This window comes from Danio rerio, chromosome 2, assembly GCF_052040795.2.
Source record: "Danio rerio strain M-AB ecotype USA chromosome 2, GRCz13ab, whole genome shotgun sequence".
Lineage (NCBI taxonomy): Eukaryota > Metazoa > Chordata > Actinopteri > Cypriniformes > Danionidae > Danio > Danio rerio.
The window spans coordinates 21,554,680-21,573,445 of NC_141022.1; positions in this window are offsets into that span (position 1 = coordinate 21,554,680).

Here is an 18,766-nt window from a genome sequence, read left to right on the forward strand (position 1 = left end):
CAAAATCAGGGCTAAAATCGTGCAGTCTATCGTGCTATAATCGGCATAATCTGTTAACATGGACGCCAAAAAAAAACAAACATGCGCTGATCACACTCTGCTCTCTTGTGCGGTGTGAAAGAGACATTAGAGTAAAACAGTTTTTCTATGATTCATTTAGACCAGAAATGCTAGGTTGTTTTGTGGTCAAACTGTATTTAAATTAATTTAAAAATGTATTCCAGTGGTCCATATTGTGACCATAGACTGTAAAATATATGGACGTAGTATCCGTGACGTCACGCATAGGTTTCTAAAGAGCGCAAAAGAAGCCACAAGTAGGCGTGGCCAACCGTCGCCATTTTGTTCGCTCGTCATCACACCCACGGCGGGATAACAAACAAGGGCAAACAGGCAGAGAGTGAGCGGAGCTACAGACACCTGCTGGCATTTACCTTGGACCTGGTTCAGACACACTTTACTTAGGGAGAACGCTTAATACTTTATCACCTGTGACTCGCTTGTATTATGACCACTTGTGCTTGGTTGTATTCTATATCAATAAAGTGTTTAGACTTTTAAAAACACTGCTGTAATACATTGAGCCACTAAACATTGTTCTTATGACGTTTTTCAGCAGGAGGAAAACGTGAATTACATCCAAACACTTCAGATATACTGTAGTCTGTGTTAGCAAATGTAAGACTATTGATGAAATCCAGCATGACACTGTAGCACAACGCTTCAGATGACTGTTCTAGAGCCTACAGCTAATCAATTCGTCAGATTCTGGAGTGCATTACAGCTCTAAATATAAATATAAATGATAAATTATCTTAAATAAAAAAATACATGTATAGAGATGGTATATAAGTATATAACTTTACGTACATGGGAAACGGAGGCCACGTGAATGGTTTGTGAGCACAATTAATTGCACCCAGCATGCCATGCCATCTAATAATTGTAGAAAACAAGTCCAAAAGGCAGTTGACTGTGTAAAGCCACATAAAACAACACAGAAATACTATAAATATGCCAAGTTCAGTGGCTAATCTGCAGGATTCAGCTGAGGTGAGGTGACGTGACGGCGACCAACGAGACCTAGCTGTCACTTAAGTGGCCATGCCCTTAATTATGCAAACTTAATATAACTTAATATAAAGGAAACGGGTGAGTTATACAAAAATTCATCCAGTATTCATCCATTCAACCATGGTGAAAGCACGGTGAAAAAAGGCTCTTTTTGCACGTTATTTCTGACACCATGACGATTAGCTTCTCTCCCATGGTGCACGACAACACTGAAAATTCTGTGCCACTGCCACAAGGGGGCGTATTCCAACAGTCGTGACTCGTGCCCAATTGTCATGTGCAGTGGAAAGCCGGCTAATCGGCTGGCATCGTCTATCGACCCAACCCTAGTTGAAGTATCTCAGCATTTTATCCCGGTCCTATTAAAGAAATCATATTTTCCAACCGTTTAAAAAGAATTTAGTTTAAAAACTTCCTCCAAAATATAAAGAAGTACTTTTTTAAAATGATGTATGATATTTACTGTGCAAAGAAGTTTTTGAGAAAAAGATTTAATGTGAATTGTAATGTTTGCCAATTGCCATAGTGATATTGAAACTGTTGAACATCTATTTCTACATTGTAATTTGATTAATCCTTTCTGGTCTGATGTGGGCATCTGGATAAAACAATATTTTTTAATGTTTCCTTTTATTTGTTAAAACTAGAGCTTTGTGATTTGGGGAAATATCTAACTTCTTTTTTTTTTTTTTTTTTTTTGACAGATGTTGCGATTGCGATTTGATTAACGATTTAATTATCCTTATCCTTATTTTTTTCAGCTCCTAAAAAATGTCTGTTTTTGTTTAGTGTAAGTGACTTTGAAACCAAACTATTCCCAAATTACAAAGGCTGTTTTTCTTTGATATGAATTCATCTATTAATGCTTCTGAAGCAGCAGACATCATAATCCCACTTGTCAGCGCTTTCCTGTTTGTTTTCTTTTATTATTGTGGGCGTAGTTTGGTTGCACAATTCTGATTGGGCAGAACAAAAGTGTGCACACTCAATTGGCTAGTAAGACTATCACACACAGCCAGCAATCACACATTTGTTCTGGGCTGGGGAAATTTAATAATATATATATTTCATGTTGCAGCCTCTTGCGATTAACTAATCGTAGCATTCCAAATTGCGATTGCAATTTGATTTTAATTAATCGCACAGCCCTAGTTGGGACATTGTGAAATTTGGAGTACATTTATACAAAAAAGATGATAACTTAACTGCGAATTGTTTACTTATTTTACTTAAATTCTTCATTCATAAAAAAATAAAAATTTTGAAAACAGCTCCTCGGTTGTCTTTAAAAAGAAGTTTAACTTATGTAGAGACTTTAAAGTGTCACGAAACACCAAAACACATTTTTTTTAAGATGTTGACAGTCATATATGTGTCCCACGCTGCTAAACCACTATTAGGAAACATATTTCACAAAAAAAAGTGAAAATTGGTTGTTTTTGCGTTATTTTGAGCAAATTTCATCTTCCAGTTTGAAAAGTAATTTTGAAGCTATGTCACGGCAATTAAATCTTTATGTAAATTCTAGAATGTAAATTCAAATGGATGTTTGTACTGGCGAGTACAACGTGGCGTCTTTCAGCAATAATTCATGAAAAAGACTTTGGTTGGAACCAATCAGTGCGCTCTATTGTGTATGAGGTGCAACTTCATTAATATGCATGATAGCTTCGAAGGCTATACAACAGTTACGTTTTTAACTGTTACAGTGTTCAGATGGCAGAGAGACGCAACGTTGTGTTGCCAACCGTAATTAAAACACTTGGAAGAAGAAGAATTTTTGGAGACATGGGTCGTCAGTGGTTGGTTTATAAATGTGCTAAAACGGACGTTTTGTTTTAGATTCCCCTCTATGAGAACACAGCTAGACTCACCTGTGGAGTACAGTGGTCTACTAACATGCAACAAAAATAAGTTTGTAAGGAACATTGTTAACCCAAGAGCTTTTCGCATCTGGAAATGGTGAAATCAGGATTTGCCACTCATCTTCTTTTAAAAAAGACACGGTTCCAGTTCTTGTTGATTGTCCTGTCTCTACCGATTTGGTAAGCGTGCGATCAGTTTTCTTTGTTTATGTTTCTTCAGATGGCAAAGTTAGTTAGTTTCGTCAGCAGTACTCTTTCAGTTTTCGCTGGGTCGCTGGTTCGAGCCTCAGGTCAGTTGGCGTTTCTGTGTGGAGTTTGCATGTTCTCCCTGGGTTCGCGTGGGTTTCCTCCGGATGCTCCGATTTCCCCCACAGTCCAAAGACATGCGGTACAGGTGAATTGGGTAGGCTAAATTGTCCGTAGTGTATGAGTGTGTGTGTGGCTGTTTCCCATAGGGTTGCGGTTGGAAGACATACCTCTGTCAAAATGATTTAGTTACAAAGTTTACAGTACGTTAACCCATTTCATACCAAATATTTCCTATAGAGATGACATATCTGAATTTGTGTGGTATTTGTAAGGATATTAAACAATGAATGTCATTTTTTTATTCCATTAACAGGAAGTAAACGTTGCCTGGCTCAGTTTCAAAAATAACAAAATAGCAATCTTATGCAGCAGGTTACACAAATATTCAAATGAAATTATGACAAAATGGCAAATTATGGGAGTAAATTATAGAGTCAATTATTATAATCTTCATTATAAATGGAAATAAATATCCAGCTAACCAAATTCATGTGGCTTAAATCTAGCCCACACCAGACATTTACATCTGGCTCATACACCGCAATGCATGGATACCACATATCAGCCAGAATTCAACCAAATGAACCAGAACTGACCCCTATTCTTGGCCACAGTTTGCTTTTATTTTGCCCCTGATCCGGCCCACACCAGAAACTTACATATGGACCACATACTGTATGGTATGATGGCTCTAGGGTGGTCTGCTCCTGTTTGCCAGATTTGTGCCACAAATACGGTAAAGCAATACCATATATTAGCCACAATTCAACCAAATAAACAAGAACTAACCCAATTCTGGGCCACAGTTTGATTTTATCCTGGCCTGGATCTACAGTACATTCGAACCACTTAATGAATGGTATGATGGCTCTAGGGTGGTCAACTCCAGTCCATGTTCAAGTTTAAAGAGTGAATTGAAAGAAAGAAAAAACAGATGGTAAATGGTAAAAACAAACTCAGACCTCAAGAATCTGACCTTGTACCTCAACAATGGTAGCAGTTAGAATATTTAATGCTGCTATGCATGAAATGCAAAGTGGTTGGCAAATTTTTTTAGATAACTGGGCCACATTTGCCATATCTTGTCTGGGCCTATTTAGGCCTTAAAGCCACATTATCCAAAGCTTACTCTTCTGAATATTTGCCAAAAGTGGCCCACATACATTTTAAGATAACCGGGCCACGATTGCCATATCTTCTCTGGGCCACTATAGGCTCAAATCCACATTAGCCATAGCTTACTGTGCCAAATATTTGCCAAAAGTGGCCCATATATGTTTAAGGATAACTAGGCCAAATTTTCCATATGATTTCTGGGCCACTATAGGCTTGAATTCACATTAGCCAGAGCTTACAGTACTGAATATTTGCCAAAAGTGGCTGACGTATGTTTAAGATAACTGGGTCACATTTGCCATGTCTACTCTGGGCCACTTTAGGCTCAAAGCCACATTAGCCAAACCTTACTCTTCGGAATATTTGCTAAAAGTGGCCCACATATATTTTAGGAAAACTGGGCAAAATTTGCCATATTTTCTCTGGGCCACTATAGGCTCAAATCCACATAAGCCATAGTTTACTGTGCCAAATACTTGCCAAAAGTGGCCCACATATGTCTTAAGATAACTGGGGCACATTTGCTATGTTTTCTCTGGGCCACTTAAGGATCACAGCTGCAACAGCCGGAGCTAACTGTGCCAAATATTTGTCAAAAGTGGCCCACATATGTCTTAAGATAACTGGGCCACATTTGCACTTACAAATTTAAGTCATTTTAGGTTTAGTACCAGATTACCCTTAAATTTCACATTTTTGCTTTTTGTCTTTTAATACTACAGAAAAACATGCAAGCAAAAACTGCGGCCACAATTGTGACTGGTGGGATTAAATGGGTTCACCACAACATTATGAACTGACTATTCTTCCTTGGGTCTGTGTGTTGTTTTGCCTCTGTAGAAATCATTGCGTGCTCGAAACGAAACTCCCATTTTTATGCAAACCCTTTCCTCTTTTGCCACTCAACACTCCCACCTAAACAGAGCGGGACACACCCACTTGCCCAACTTAATTCTATCTAGAGGTGTGAAAACACCGTGCTGAGACAAGGGGGTTTCATGGCTCTTTAAATATAATGAAGGGTGATAAGACTAAACAATTGTAATCGTTATTTTTTTTGTTTTTTGTTAAGTTATTTTAAACATTTTTCTTTTGTTTGTTTGTTCGTTTGTTTTGTGTTATGGCTTTATTTTTGATTCTTGTATATTTGACATGTCTCAGTCAGTTTGTGAAAGATTATGTTGGAATTGAGTTTGGCCTAAATTGTTTTGAATTTGAAAGACAAATAAAAAGTTAATAAAAATACCAGCATTTTTTTAAGTGCATGCAATTGTTTGAAAATATGCAAATTACTTATGAATTAATTTTTGTTAGCAAGTAGTTGAAATATAAAGACTGCTGGCTTGTTTCAATTAAAGTCAAACACAGACAAAAAAAAAAAAAAGTTTGTTTTATTTTTCTAATCGAATTGCTGTGTTTGTCCATATTTTAACCAAATTGGTTTAAAACAACTTGGTTTGAAGCAACTACTCATCATTTTTAGAGTGTATAATAATGACTCTACAGGTTTATAGCATCTATATATAAGTCTAAAAACCTTTTATAACTCAGTTTAGGCTTTAAAAGAGGCAGACAAGAATGTCTGCAGTGCATGCTTAAATAAAGAATAAAACATATTGATGGTGTGGACACTAATATAGTTATTGTTACAGTTATGTACACTCACCAGAAACTTAATTAGGTATCCTGTTTAACTGCTTGTTAAATGTCAAATATCTAATCAGCCAATAACATGGCAGCAATTCAATGCATTTAGCCATGTAGGCATGTTGAGCTTCTGAAGGTTAAACTGAGTATAAGAATGGCGAATAAAGGTGATTAAAAAGTGCCATAGAATGTACATCTGCATAGCTGAATAAGGGTTCATTACACAATAGTGACATAGGTCGAGTCTCAGAGACTCATTGATTCCTCATTCTCATGTAAATCCAGTAAGCGTACAATCCCAGTGAAAAACAAGCCAATCAGAATAAAACATTGACTTGATTGGCCACAAGGTAGTGAGATTGCAGCAATTTCATAAATAGTTTCTTTATTCCTAAATTGAATACAGCTTATTATATTTCCTACATATCTAGGAGAGACCATTAGCTCTGGGGTAAGTAAATACAACAGCATCCTATCTGTTTAGAAAACCCAAAATCATTGTGGATACATAACCTGTATATATTTCTGGAGAGCATGAAAAACAGTGAAATCAGGAGTTACATTTTTTGCAGTTTTTGTTTTCACGAATCCACCAGAGGGTGATGTGTATGTTTTTTGAGACCTCTATTTTTTCTTGCGAGTGCCATTCACGCCTGCTCTTCTCACATAAATCCACCAGAGGCTGCTGTGGACTGATTGACTGACCGACCAACACCCTCACCCACCCTCTTTCCTAAACAAAACTGACAGCATTTTCAAAAGCAATCCAGAAAAAAAGCCCTCACGGCCACCTGTTTTTCACAACATTTTTAGATCTTATCACATTCTCACCCTGTTATTTACTTGTTTATTTTATTTTATTTTTTTTTTTTTTACTTCTGTTTTACCTGCTTTCTGGAACCATTCTTTGTCGGACTTGAACCCCATTGTCGTGGTCAACTCCACTCCGACTCCCAAGTCCTCAGACGCAGTGAGCCACTGGGCAAACTGGTAACAGTGGAAAAGCCACCCACACAGAGGTAAGCAGTCAGCTTTTTCATCAATCTTCTAAATGGCGTAAACCTCAACATAAATTTTCAATCTGTAAAACAGATACTCAAACATAGAACCTGAATACAAAATATTAATTACAAAAACATTTCTCTCCTTAAACAGGATGATTTTGATGTCCGCTTTTGATGTCATAAGCCGCTGCCATCTCTGCACTCGATCTGGCCGGCCCAGCACTGAAGTCCAACTTTCCCGGACAAACAAACAAACGGACAAACAAAGACGTGTGCATTTGGCATCCTGCAATGAATGCAGGGGAAAAGTACAGGTAAGTGTCCATGTAAGTGTGTGTGTGTTTGTGTACCAGCGCAGCTGTCGAAGGAGGTTGGAAGAAGCCTCACTTCTTCATATGCATTAATTATATTATAGCCCTTGCCATTTCTTTGAAGTGCAGTGAGTGCACTATTCTGTGCTTCGGATTGGCTATTTAAATGGGTCTGTCATGTTACGCCTGGTGTTGGCAGTGGGTGGGTTATAGAGATCAAGCATTCCGACATGGAATGCACAGTTCCCATAGGACTGCAGCATTGTTTTTCAGATTAACAAGTATGTTTATTTAGTATGTTTCTTAAATATCTGCAAACAAATTATGATATTGTAATTAATGTATGGCGAAGCAGTGGTGCAGTTGGTAGTGCTGTCGCCTCACAGCAAGAAGGTCGCTGGGTCGCTGGTTCGAGCCTCGCTCAATTGCCGTTTCTGTGTGGAGTTTACATGTTCTCCCTGCATTCGCGTGGGTTTCCTCCTCTCCCTGCGTTCGCTAGGGTTTCCTCCGCGTGCTCCGGTTTCCCCCACCATTTCTTTGAAGTGCAGTGAGTGAACTATTCTGTGCATCTGAATGGCTGTTAAAATGTTTTTGTCATGTTGCGCCTGGTGCTGGCAGTGGATGGGTTATAGAGATATGTTTTTTGATAAACAAGTATGTTCACTTAGCATGTTTCTTCAATATCTGCAAACACATTATTATATGTTAAGAGTCATGAACTTACATACATACGGAAGCGTAGAGCTTTTCTGAGCTTTATCACAATTGTACAATATACTTTTCACGTTCTTACAATATAATATCACGTTTGTACAATATAATATCACGTTTGTACAATATACTTTTCACGTTCTTACAATATAATATCACGTTTGTACAATATAATTATCACGTTCTTACAATATAATATCATGTTTGTACAATATAATTATCACGTTATTACGTGAAAACTTTATTGCTTAGGCTACGTTTACCTGGTGCGATCAGAGCGTGAGAAAATGTCTCGTTTTACAGAATTAATTAAGTTCTATTTTATGCTTGGATTGAGACATGGGGAAATTTTGCAGCTACTGATTGTAATTACTAGACCCAGTAATAAAACAGTTATTGACGTTATGATCCATACTCCATCGCAAGAATCTTTGCATGTCTGCCATTGTGACATTTTCTGTTCCCAGATCGTATCGAATCCGGGAAGGTGTCCCAAGCCTCTTTTCAACTTCTGCTATGAAATAACCAGCAATGATTTTGGGATCACTGTTTGTTGAAAAGGCATGAAGCCAAATCATAGCTCTCGAAAACCCATCAATGGCTCCATTTATACAGATTTCAAAGGGCTTCAGTTTGTCGTAGGAGTCGACGTGGTATGTCGGCAAATCAATGGCAATATTAATCGAGCGCAGCGGTGATGTTTGCGTGCGTTTAGAAGTGAACCGTGAGCAGATTACAGGTCTACACGCGAGAAAACTACAGCTATCGAGCGCACAGGGGATCTTCACGCGCGCACTCAACTGATCCAGCGCGAGAAAAAAAAGTCCCGCGCATGCACATCATCATCTGTGCGCACGTATGGCGGCAAATAACGTGATAATTATATTGTACAAACATGATATTATATTGTAAGAACGTGATAATTATATTGTACAAACGTGATATTATATTGTAAGAACGTGATATTATATTGTAAGAACGTGAAAAGTATATTGTACAAACGTGATAAAGCTCAGATTTTTTTTTTTACCTGGGTGGCAGCTCTACGCTTCCGTACATACAGAACCTTCAAGTGACTTTTAAAATGTCATGTTGTTAGTGCAAGACGGGGCAGTTTGAGTATTTCAGAAGCTGTTGATCTACTGGTAGTTTCTACTGATCTTGTGGTACAGTATGTGAGATATTTTCTATATTTACTCTTTGTGACCCTTAGAGCCAACTGGTCATTGTTTAAATGCCTCAGGTTATCTGAGAAATCATTGTTGCTGACCATAGCCATCTCTTTATGTGACTGTTTGAATCTTTGTCACCCCTTTGCCATTGTAAAGGTGGGCCACTTTAGGCAGTTATGCCCTTCGGCCCAGACAAAATGAATGTGAGCCTGAAGTGGCCCACCTTTACAATGGCAAAGGGGGGTCAAAGATTCAAATTTATATATGGGCCATTTAAGGCAAAGATTTGGCACTTATGGCAAAATGTAATCTAAATGTGAGCCCAATGTGGCTCATGTGGAAAATGATCAATTTGGCCCAAATGACAGAGGACAAATGTGAGGCACAGTTGGCAAAAATAGTGGCATTGTCATTTAAGGGTAATCTGGGTCTAAACCTAAAGTGGCTCACACGTGTAGGTGCAAATGTGGCCCAGTTATCTTAAAACATATGTAGGCTACTTTTGGCAAATATTTGGCACAGTTAGCTCTGGCTAATGTGGCTGTGAGCCTAAAGAGGCCCAGAGGAGATATGGCAAGTGTGGTCCAGTTATCTTAAAACATATGTGGACCACATAGACTAAATACACCATCATGAAGAAAAGTGTTTGTTTTAGATGGGCTCACAAACCTGAACCTCCTAATATAAATGTTCTTTTGGGCTGCTGTAACTTTTAAGATCTTTGCTTGAAAAGTTTGTTCATATAAGCAAAGAAAATGAAGTGAGGCACAACCTGTGATGAAATAGAATAATTCACTGATGTTTGCCAATGTTTATTCCATTATTAGAAGTAATAGGCCAGATCTGGGCCAGAATAAAAGCAAACTGTGGCCCAAAATAGGATTAGTTCTGGTTCATTTGCTTGAATTCTGGCTAATATGTGGTAATATGTAAGTGTCTTTTGTGGGCCGGATCTGGGCCAGAATTAACGTAATCTGTGGCCTAGAATAGGGTCAGTTCTGGTTCATTTGGTTGAATTCTGGCTAATATGTGATATTGCTATAGCTTAATTGTGGCCCAGATCTGGCAAACAGGAGTGGACCGCACAAGTACCATCACTGCATGCGGTGTGTGGGCTGGATGTAAGTGTTTGGTGTGGGCCGGAATTGAGCCACATGAATTTTGCTAGCTGGGATACCATGACACAACATTCAAATCATCTCAAACTGGTTTCTTATACATTGCATTGAGTCCACTAAAAGCAAACAGCTTCTACAATCAACAGATTTCCATTCAATAGAGGTATACTGGAAAAGGAGATTCAGATCATGAGTGTGCAGCCAGTAAATCTTCAGCAATCATTTGATGATTCGTCAATACATGTCATCATTGACCAATATGTTTCCCAGTATTGGTGAATCAACACCTCAAGGAATTATGGCAGTTCTGAAGGCCAAACCTTGGTCTAAAATGCGCTACACCTAATAAAATGGCCAGTGAGTATATCAAGCTATTATTGTTTCTGAACAGACCTTCATTTTCCCCCAAACATAAACACCATAGGACTGTATTGGACAACATGATGTTCCTCTGTGAATGATGGCGAAATTTGATTCGCACTTCTGGTAAAAGCCATTTTTTTTACACTGTGGTAGAAGTCAAATCGATCCATCAGATTTCTCATTAGCTGAAGAAGAGGAAGAACTAGTTAATGATAAAAGGAATTGGCCCTGCTGCTTTGATGCTATCTGTAGACTGCCGGCCTGGAACAGATGTATAGACTAAGTGACCTTCCTCTGCGAACAACGTCTACCAGACCTCAATGATTGTCTGACCTCTTCACAGCTATAGCCAACAGCTAGAAAAGACTCTACAGCGTTACGTACTGAAGGCACACAGCTCAATGTCAAACATCTTCTGAATAAAACAAGATCGGAATACAGCTTTTTTTTTCATAGTATTGACTCAAAAAAAGCTGCTTGTGTACTTACCCAGAAATGTTAGCAGAAAAACATTGCAAAAAACGAAACTGCTGCATAAACAGTATGAACATCTCTTATTAATGAAGAAAAACGCAACATCAGGCTTGAATATTAGCCTTTTGATATAGTTTGCCACATTTTCCGGTCATTCTAGCAGTGTCAGAAATTGCCCGCACATTAAAAAAACTGATGCCCAGCCTGAATTTACAATGAGCTTCACGCAGCAAATAACACACTTACAGATATTTGACATTCCCTTGTAGACGCTTGAACTCTTGTGGTTTGAATTTAGAGTAGTTCAGTTTTCCCTGCCGATCAGCACTTCTGTATTCCCAGCGGTGAGAGGAGCACATTGTGCTGCCGCCGAACACTTTTCTAGCTCACTCGTTTCATTCATATTTATGCCAGCTCATCTAAATTGTCCTCTCTAATAACGTGTGATCTGCATACTCTCGCTTATATCAAGCACATTCATCTTTTTTTCAGAGCTTTTGGAAATATTTAAATAGTTTTAAATGGCAGTGCGGTGGAAGGATGTACAGTTGGTTCAGTGAAAAATAAGTGTGTAGATAAAAAAAAATAGTCCAAATCTAGTGAAAAAAATACATTGTTGTTGTTGCTGTTGTAATTTAGAAAAATAAAAATCAATAAGATATTTACCTTTCACAATGAATACATTATTATGAATGCATAGATCAAATCTATTCAATAATATTTACACTCACAGGCCACTTTATTAGGTAAACCTAACTAGTACAGGGTTGTACCCCCTTTTGCCATCAGAACTGCCTTAATCCTTTGTGGCATATACTCAGCAAGGTTGATGCGAATGTCTCATTCCACCACATTCCAAAGGTGCTCTATTGGATTGAGTTCTGGTGACTGTGGAGGCCATTTGAGTGCAGTGAACTCATTGTCATGTTTAAGAAACCAGTCTGAGATGATTCTTTATGAGATGCTGTGTTATCCTGCTGGAAGCAACCATCAGAAGATGGGTACACTGTGGTTATGGATGGACATGGTCAGCAACAATACTCAGGTAGACTGTGGCATTGACACGATGCTCAATTGGTACTAAAGTGTGCCAAGAAAATATCCTCCACACCATTACATCACCACCACCAGCCTGAACCGATGATACAAGGCAGGTAGGATCCATGCTTTCATGTTGTTGATGCCAAATTCTGACCCTACCATCCGGATGTCGCAACAGAAATCGAGACTCATCAGACCAGGCAATTAAACCACAGAATTGCCGCTCACTGAATATTTTCTCTTTTTCGTACCATTCTCTGTAAACCCAAGGTATGGTTGTGTTTGAAAATCCAAGTAGATCAGCAGTTTCTGAAATCTGATACCAGCCCATCTAGCACCAACAACCATGCCATGTTAAAATCACTGAAATCTCTTTTCTTCCTCATTCTGATGCTCAGTTTGAACTGTAGCAGATCGTCTTGACCATGTCTACATGCCTAAATGCATTGAGTCGCTGCCATGTAATTGAGTGATTAGAAATTTGCGTTAACGAGCTGTTGAACAGGTGTACCTAATATAGTGGCCAGTGAGTGTATTTACATAATGTTAAAAATGAGATGTGCTGTTAAGTCATTACCTACAAGACATACACTTTTAATATATTTTATATTAAATATACTGATATTATTATTTTTATTATATTGGGTGACGCAGTGGCGCAGTAGGTAGTGTTGTTGCCTTACAGCAAGAAGGTTGCTGGATCGAGCCTTGGGTGGGTCAGTTGGTGTTTCTTTGTGGAGTTTGCATGTTCTCCCTGTGTTCGCGTGGGTTTCCTCCAGGTGCTCCAGTTTCCCTCCCAGTCGAAAGACATGCCGTACAGGTGAATTATAGGCAAAAATTTTTCCGTAGTGTACGAGGGTGTATGGATGCTTCCCAGAGATGGGTTGCAGCTGGAATGGATAAGTTAATTCTGCTGTGGCGACTCCAGATTAATAAAGGGACTAAGCCGAAAAGAAAATGAATGAACTAAAATAAATTATGATGATAATAATAATAGAATTATATATTTTCTTAATTATGCTTCATTATAAATATTTTTATCGAGATAATGAACTACATCATCAAAATAATAGATTCGGACATTAAAATAAAAATAGTGCCACAACCTGTAAGCACTCACAGAATTAAATATTAGCAATTTTCTTTCTCCCTTCTCATTTCCACCACTAGCACTCTTCAACGCCAGAGGACAGAAAAGATGATAAAAAGGAGAAATTGAAGGTTACGATGTCACTTTGATGACAAGGGGAGCTAACGCAATTATCCCGTTACACAATATGAAAGTGTTTTTATTGCACGGGGCGTTGTGAGGCATTTCCATAAGCTCTGGGTTTCATGTTAAAACACCCTTTGGGATTCAATCTGCATCAATCATTTATTATTCTTAAGTAAGACATTAGATTCTCATCACCTCTGTCATGGCGCGGTGTAACAGAGGCTGAGTAAAGCACTTCATGACACGTCTATTGATCACAGTTGTACGGTGAGTGTGGACCGGCTTCAGGAGACATTGCCGAGCTGCAGGCTTCAAGTACATCTCTCACGGGGAGTCTGTGATGAAATATTCAGTTGTTTGGGGCGTCGTTTCCCCCAAGCATGTATAAAAGCCAGTGTGAAATAGAGAGACCTGGACACGACTTGAGTGTGCAGACCTAAAAAACCTCTCCATCTTGAGGACTTCAGATGGGTTGGTGGAATTAAACTTTCATTGAGCTTTAAATGGGTTACAGGCCAGCGGTTGATTCAGCATTTTGCACTTTCTAAAGCTTTGGGGATCTGCCTGCTCACTTAAAGCGGTAGTTCACTTAAAAGTGAGAATATGCTTTATGACAAAATTTCATGGATTTGCTTCACCTCAGGTCAGCCAGGATGATAATATTTTTGGTCTATTTCATAATAGAATTAAAGGGATAGTTCACCCAAAAATGAAAATTCTGTCATTTATTAACATTTGCTTGTTCCAAACCTGTTTGAATTTCTTCCGTCTGTTGAACACAAAAGAGGATGTTTGAAAGAAAGACAGAAATCTGTAACCATTGACTTCCATAGTATTTGTTTTTCTTACTATGGAGGTCAACAATTGCAGGTTTTTAGCTTTCTTCAAAATTTCTTTAGTGTTTAACAGAAGAAAGAAACTCAAACTAGTTAAAAGGGAGATAAAATGATGACGTGGTTTTACTTTTGAGTAAACTATCCATTTAAAGGTGGTTTAGAAGCTATAACTGTGGTAATTTTGTGTGGTTATTTGTAATACAAGTCAAAGGCTACTGACATTTTGAGAGTCAGAAAACATATACAGTACAGACAAATACAATAATACTTTTTGTTGTTGATGATAAATTGAGGACATATAAAGTGAAACAATCAGTAGGTGCTAGAAACTATTGCCTGTAATCCTCAGTCTCAGGAAAACAGTAAGTAAAGTCAGAATTATGAATGATTCATTAATTTTAACTGGATCTTTTTAGAGAACTGAATAAACCAGTTCACCAAATCATTCTGAACCATCTGTAACTGTTTGCAGTTCAGTAAGGTCCAAGCCTTTTATAATATAATCGTTTACATTTTGTTCTAGTTCTTGAATATGATTGGCTAAAAAGTCTTTCATCAAATTGCATGGAGGAGGGCTAACCTAACTAGAAATGTACAAAGGGTCCTGCATTTGTGTTATAAATTGTAGTTTTTTAAGGCTAGAATGGCTGTGTTTTTTAATAAGTATTTCAATTTTTTTATTCAAATAAGGATAATAGACACTTTGAATTTGAATACCTTGGACACTTATGGAACCTCTCTAATCAGGCCCATCACCAACCTGGTAATAGGGGTTGATCTTTTTTATTATTATTATTTTTTGGACCTTTTTGCAGTTATTCACCTCATTTTTTATTTGATTATGCTTTAAATGCTACATTTTAAGTGCTTTTTTGCTGGATTAGCTTGTTGGATGGTTATCACAACCACATCTTTTGATGTACCAAAAACATTTCCTAAAGATTTAGAAATAAAATTATATGTAAAATAAATAAATAAATAAATACTTAATTTAAAAATATTTTTTTTTACATCCTATGTTATTAGAACAAATATTATCACTGACTGGGCAAATAACAAACTGGCCAGCACATTCAACTTTCGTTAGTAAGAATTTAGGACGCCAAATTTTGGCACCAAAATTGGCATAGCAGTCAGAATCGGACAAATAAGCTCATGTATGGGATCACCTTTGTCAGTGAGGTGTGGGTCTTTTCAACCACCCAAAACCCTATGGGCCTGCATGCTATAGTGATTAAACATTTGGTGGCTGTGAGTGTGTGTCTTCATATACATAAACATTCATATAAATTTACTTTGTAAACAGTATGTAACGGTATGTAACAGTCACTCTTTAGTCGGATTACCATAAATTTATTCGAAAACATATAGGATTTACTATTTTTAATACATATATTTTGATGTGATTTTAAGGGGATTCTCTTTTACCCCTTTTTCAAACCGTAAGATATGACTTTTGTGTATCCAGAATGTGTCTTAAAAGTTTCAACTCAAAACTCCCATTAGATTATTATTATAGCTTTTGAAATGTTGGATTTTCTGCTCTGAACACAATGTAGCTGTTTTTTATTTTTGTTTGTTTGTTTTGCCTGTGCCTTCAAGGCTTGTTCTTCCTGCCCACCATTCCCTTGTGCCTGTCAGTGTGTGCTTAAATCTCCGGCTACGTCAGATAAACAGCACAGTGACAGACATGAAGGAAGCAGATCTCACGTACATTTGTGAGAAATACTACAGTAAGAACTTTACCAATGATTAGTTGATGCTGTGGAGTTAATTAAAGCCTTTCTGCAACAATGTGTCACACACAATATCATTTTAAACATTTAAAACTCCAGTTGATTTGCGCTTGTCCTGTCTTGTTGATATGATTATACGTGCTCCTACAGAAACATGTCAATCAAATCAGAGGGCAGTGAAACCACACTCCCATGACACGTTGCAATAGGCCTCAAAATGGGGAGGATTTGGATCCTATTTTAATGCCAGGAAATTAAAATAAAAAATATACTTACTGTATTTTTATCACCACAATATGACTGTGGACACATTATACCTACACACAGTTCTGTCCAAACAGATTAAAAAAGATGATTTTCAGGTATGTTTCGTTGCATGTTTCAGATGATAATTCCACTAAAGGGCGATTATGTCTATTTTTTTCTTTTTTTTTTTTTTGCAAATCTGAAATATAATCTGTGGGTACATTTTGTTTCACACATTCATATCCTTCTCGAAAGAAGAGAACTTAAGTTAAACATGCACTTTGACCACATTTTGCCTTAATTGTATTTCTTTTGTTAAGTTATTGTAAAATCAAAATATTTTCTATATTTAATCTAATATTTAATAAAAAGTATTTTGTATTCCTCAGCAAAACCGCAACAATCCCTTTAAAATTGCATCTATGGGTGGAAGAAAATGTCATTACCATAGGCAGCCATGTTATAAATATAGCAAATTGCATGATTTGAGACATAACCAAAAGCAGGAACAGTGTTACCCTACTATTTCATATGCAAACGGCTGCTTTGCATAGTAAAATGCTTAAGTGTTGCTTACTGGTAAGTTTAACTCATCTAAATGTTCTATCTGCGAGTTTCCTGCTACACACCTCTGTCAGTTTCCTAGGCCATTGTGAGGACACACACCACGCAGCAGCAGCTCCTGACCACAGGAAAGAGGGAGCGGGACCTGTCATAAAGCATTCTCATTTACGGCTGCAGGGTGGATGCCTGGAGGAATAGATAGAGAGAGAGAGAGAGAGAGAGAGAGGAGAAGAGAGAAAACACTACTGTAAATGTCAAGAGATGCTAGTGGAAGGCCACTCAGCACCTCCCAGCCTCCCATGCGAAAAGGCCACTTAGAGCAGTGGGCAGATAGCAGGCTGAGTTTATGTGCTGACCCAGCGCTCCAAATCAAACTTACAAATAGCAGGGGCTGGACGGGCCGGACGGGGGAGGCTGGGGAATGAGAGAGACATTGAAGGGGAGAGAAACTGTGGAAAGATATAAACAGGACTAACAGCAACCTACGTGTTTAGCTCTGACAATACATCATCCAGCTTACTGTAGGTAACTGTAAGTGTAGAGTTGAGAACCTGATCCTGATTTTAAGCACATTTTTTTATAAAAAATTAAATAAATACAACTAAATATTTAAATATAAACCAGTCTTGAACTTTCACGTCTTGCATAATAGTATGCTAGTGTTCGTTTTGTCAGCTATATTTTAGTTTAATCTTAGTCTTACACTGAAAAAAAAAAAGTTTGGCTGCTGGGGTGTCAAAAAAAATAAATAACGGCCGTTAAATTACAAATATTTACCCTAAAATAGCGCCTGGTAAATTACAGAAATTTACAGTAAAATAACAAGCATTAAATTACAGAAATTTGGTTACATTTTAAATTCTGGTAAATATCTGTAATTTATTTTCCATTATTTTGCGGTAAGTTTCAGTAGTTTAACTTCCATTATTTTGCGGTAAATTTCTGTAATTTCATGTCCGTAATTTTGCTGTAAATTTCTGTAATTTAACATCTGTTATTTTGCGATACATTTCTGTAATTTAATTTGCGTTATTTCGCGGCAAATTTCTGCAATTTCACATCTACTATTTTGAGGTAAATTTCATGTAATTTAAAAAATCTTATTTTGCGATAAATTTCTGTAATTTAATGTCTGTTATTTTGCAGCAAATTTCAGTAATTTAACATCCACTATTTGTGGTAAATTTCTGTTATTTAACGTCTGTTTTTGCGATAAATTTCTGTAATTTTATGTAAAATTAAATCAAATCACTTTTATTGTCACATCATCAGCAGCATGTGTGCTATGATGAGTGAAAAGCTTAGGTGCTGGCTACAAAATACAATACAATGACAGTGCAAAATACAGACAGTACAAAACACAGACAGTGCAAGTACAACGACAGAAAAAAAAAAACAGGACAATGTAAAATTGACAGCGATATGTACAATAAATAGTTGTGCACATAGTTGTAATCAGTATCGTTTCAAGTATGGATTGGTTAAAGTGCAGTGCATGCTACATAATGATGGTGTGCAGTGAGGGGTATGGCAGAGTTTGTGTGGGGTGTGTTAAGTGTTCATCAGCCAGAATTTTTCCTTCAGCCAGCTAGTGGTTGATCGGATGCTGCGAAACCGTCTGCCTGAGGGTAGCAGAGAGAAAAGTCTATGGCTTGGGTGGGTGGATTCGCTGATAATTTTCTTGACGTTCCTCATGCACCGCCTGGTGTAGATGTCCTGGAGGGAAGAAAAACTACTACTACGCGTCCAGCAGTTTGCACAATCGTATGTAGGCCTTTGCGATTGCCGCTGGTGCTATTTTCATACCAGGTGGTGATACAGCCATCTGTTATTTGTCTGTTATTTTGCAGTAAATTTCTGTAATTTCACGTCCATTATTTTGAGGTAAATTTCTGTAATTTAATTTCTTTAATTCAACGTCCATTATTTTGCAGTAAATTTCTGTAATTTAACTGGTGTTTTT